The sequence below is a fragment of the Tenrec ecaudatus genome, chromosome 1 (assembly GCF_050624435.1).
Source record: "Tenrec ecaudatus isolate mTenEca1 chromosome 1, mTenEca1.hap1, whole genome shotgun sequence".
NCBI lineage: Eukaryota > Metazoa > Chordata > Mammalia > Afrosoricida > Tenrecidae > Tenrec > Tenrec ecaudatus.
In genome coordinates, this window is record NC_134530.1 from 55,933,641 (window position 1) to 55,938,010 (window position 4,370).

Sequence of the window (4,370 nt, forward strand, 5' to 3'; positions counted from 1 at the left end):
CTTTTGGTAGCCGGGCACCATCAGCTTTCTTCACCAAATTTGCTTGTGCACCCATTGTCTTCAGCGGTTGTGCCAGGAAGTGAGCATCTCAGACTGCCGAAATGTAAGAACAAAGTGTTCTTGTGTTGAGGGAGTACTTGAGCAGGAGCCCACTGTCCATCTATTTCCTTAATACTAAGCCTATAAATATATGCACATAGATCTATTTCCCCCTTGTCGTATATAAATATATTTACATCTGGAAGGTGAGGAAGAAAGGGGGAACAGCTTACAAGGATCTCGTCCCTGGGGGACAGACAGCAGAGAAGTGGGTCAAGGGAGAAGTCAGATGGTATAAGACAACATAAAAATAATTTATAAATTATCAAGGGTTCATGGGGGAGCAAGGAGGGAAGGGAAAAGGAGGAGCTGATACCAAGGGCTCAAGTAGAAAGCAAATGTTTTGAGAATGATGAGGGCAACAAATGTACAAATGTGCTTGACACAATGGATGTATGTATGGATTGTGATAAGAGTTGTACGAGCCCCCAATAAAATGATTTTTAAAATAAAATACAAAAAAAATTTTGAAGAGAGGTATTTAGAAACCAAGATCTGGATGCCAACTGTGCCCATTGCTTTTGGAGTATTGAACATCTTCTTGTGTGTTTATTCCTATACGTGGGTGGATGTAGTGGCTGACAGGTGCTGTGGAGTGAGCTCACCTCGGCAAATGGAGGTGCATGTTGTCAGGTCTTCATGGTCCTTGAAGTGTAGAGTTCATGCTGTGGCGATTGTGTCCCTCTGTGTCACTGAAGGCTCCACACAACCTCACTGACTCTAGCAAACAGAATGCCCTTTTCTAGCAAAAGGTCTTTCCAGAAGGTGTGTCTAAAGTGAGTGGGACAAAGTCTCACCATGCTTGCTCCCAAAGAGCATGCCGGGTGCATTTCAGAACACCAGAGGACAGATGGGTGACTCCAATTCCAATTCGGCAGTGTAGGACTCATGGAAGCTTCTTTTCGTGCCAGCATGTGTGATGTCTGGGCTGCAAAGGTGAATCCGACCGCATTTATTGTTTTTTTAAATTTTTTCTCTGACCGCATTTATTCTTTATAAAATTCCATCACTAAAGTAAAATGTTCTCAGCGACAGAAATTGAAATTACCAAAAAGCAAAGGAAAACCAGCCATCATTTCAGCATTCCAAAACCACCTCTGGGAACATTTTGATAGTGGATTTTCTTTCAGGCTCTTCCTTAGGTGTAGGGTCTCCTATTTTTGTCTTGGTTTAGTGAACTCATTCTGTACCTGCAACTTTGTCTCCGCTTCTTTGACACAGGAGGAAGCAAATCTGGGCAGTGGCCTTTATTTTTACACCCATGAATTAAAATTTGGTTCTTAAATTTTTAAGTAGTTGAAACATAATAAAAAATAATTTGTGACTTGTGAAAATTATATGAAATTCAAATTTTAGTGACCATAAATAGAGCTTTCCTGGAAAACAGCCATGCCCATCCGGGGACGTACTACCTGTGACTGCTCTTGCTCTCTGGCACCAGAGCTGCTGACCCTGCAATACTGTCTTCTCCTCGTGTTCTCAGATGAGCTCATGTGATTCTGAAAGACGATGGGAGTGAGAATATAATGAACAGCACATGCTTTAGATGCTAAGTAAAGGCCACAAGCCATCAAGTAGAGAAGCTTCTAAGTCATTCAGGAAGGGAGGGAAGAGGAAACGAAGGACGAGAAAGAATGATAATATGGCCTTTAGTCATCTCTGTTTTGAGGAGTCTGCTAATTTTTTAATTTCCAACCAACACAAACTTACTCATTAAAAAAGATATCTTTCATCAGTTTTTTATGATGAAGATAATAGCTTCTTAGATCTTTAAAAATATTATGTATGGATGTGCTTTATACAATTGATGTATGTATATGTATGGATTGTGATAAGAGTTGTATAAGCCCCTAATAAAATGTTTTTAAAAATATTTGGGGCCAAAATTACCTTGTTACTATCTAATTTGTGAGACATCTAATTTTAATGAGCGTTTGCCCTTAGTGCTGCAGAAACTATGGGGACTTTTTAAACTGGCTCTGGAGTGATTGGGGATGATGGTGGGGAGGTCTCTCCCAGCTCTGATTCCCCCTCCGTCCTCCAACCACAGGGTCTGAGCAGGGATAAATGCGGAGACATCTATTTAGATACCATTGGCCAATTAGGGCCAAACAGCCATAAGTTTATTTCCTTTTCTTATTTATGTCAGTAGTTTTTCAAGATGGCAACAAATTCTTTTGGTAACTCCCTATTGTCCCTTCCCCTTGATTCCCTGTGAGCTTGTGACACATTGGCCTACACAGTACAACAGACATGACATTGTGTGACGTTTGGAGTCAAAATCAGAAAAGGCTGGGTGAGTCTTCCACCTAGTTCTCTAGGGAGGCTTGTTTCTGAGACACTCCCTCTTGGTTTACTCCCCCTGGGAACCCAGCTGCCCTGCAGGGAAAAACCATGTGCAACTATGGTGATCCCAGTCGATTCCAGCCTTCAGCCTTCCCAAGAGGCTCAGTCATCGGAGAGATGTCATTTCGGAGTGCCTGGCACACTCCAGTCCCAGTAAATGTTCTGCACAAGACCTCTTTAAAGTGCCAAGAAGCAAGGATGGTAGGTAGAGGACTACCGTGTGCCTGACCCAAGCCAGGGGTTTTTCATGGCCTCTTATGCAAGGGAAAGCTGGCCATTGAATGAGGAAGGCCAAAGAAAAAGCGGTGCATTTGGATTGTGGTGCTGGGGAAGCACATTGAAAATACCACGGACTGCCACAAGAACAAACAGTCTGTCTCGGAAGAAGTACAACCAGAAGGCCCCTTAGAGTTAAGGATGGTGAGGCTTTGTCTCCCGTACTTTGCACATGCTGTCAGGAGAGACCAGTCCCTGGGGAAGGACGGCATGCTTGGTAAAGGAGAGGGACAGCGGAAACAAGAGGCAGGCCCTCAACAAGACGAATTGGCACTGTGGCTGCTAACAATAGGCTCAACCATAAGAACGGGTGAGGATGGTACCAGGCAGTGTTTCCTTCTGTTGGACAAAGGGTCACTAGGAGTTGGCACTGACTGGATGGCACCAAGCAACAACAACGCCTGAGATTATAAGCCTACTTTTGGAGAGAGTTTTCTGTTATGCTAACAGACAAGCTTAAGGCTTGTATTCTGAGTTTCTCCCTTAGGAAAGCTTGTGAACCAAGTCATCCCCCTTCATTTCCTTGGGGATCGGGTCTCCTGGAAGACAAACCAGCACCTCTATCAAAGCCATTCCTCTGCGTGTGAAAGCCATCTTGGAAGCAGGAACAGAAAGAAGTCTTAGGACGACCAAGAAAGAATCGCCATGACTAGAGCACGGGTGACATCCCTGTCTGGAGTGTCAGAGGCAGCAGGGGCCGGGCCCTACTGAGGGCAGAGGCTGCAGCAAGGAGACCCTGAGGCAGAGCCCGGGAGCAGCGCTCAGCGATGAGACTGACCCATGGAGACCGGAGGCCCAGGGACGACGTGGCTGAGAGACCAAGGACCAGAGAGACCCGCCTGCTGGCTGAAGAGAAGCCCTGCAATGGACAAAAGACCACGTGTGTCCTTAATGGTCTCCGATCCTGGCTTGTGGTAGGTAACCTGTGAACTTCTAGCGACCCCATGCACCCCTAAGGGTGAATCCTGTGAGTTCTGTGTGGCCACGGCAGAGAAGCAGAGCTGGTGTGGAAATAGGGTAAAGGAGGACGGAGGCGTAGCTGACCTCTGCCTGGTGGCATTTGGCCTGGCTTTGTGAGCAGCTGGGTTCTCCGTCTCCCTGGTGAAGACAAAGGAGAGCCAACATGGCCCCTGTGCCTTTTTCAGGGCTCTGCGGCAACAGAACTAGAGCACCGCCCCCAGAATAAAAGATCTTCAGTAGCTCTCCACCATAAAGAGCCACGGAGAGTGGGGCATCCTCCGGGTCCAAGGCAGGTCATGCCGTCTGGATTTTCTGGCCGCCAGCGCTTGAGCCAAAGGGAAGGGAAGTGAAAGAAATGTAGTTGCTGTCATTGTGTAATCACAGAAAGGTGGCTCTTTGTCGAGAGAGAAGATGGGTTTCTGACACTACCTCCAAAAGGAGCTTCTGAACCGGTTCCTTCTGTAAGGGATATTAAAGAATCCGATGGGCTTTTTTAATCAATCATTTTACAGAATTCAAAAGGGCTGGTTATACTATGGACCATCAGTAAAATACAAGTGCGCCACCTGAAATCATAAACACATATTGTTTACATGTGTAGCTGTTCGGTAATCTAGCGCAATGCAGGGGCTGAGCACGTATAATCTAGAGCAGTGGTTCTCAACCTGGAGGTCAAATGACCCTTTCAC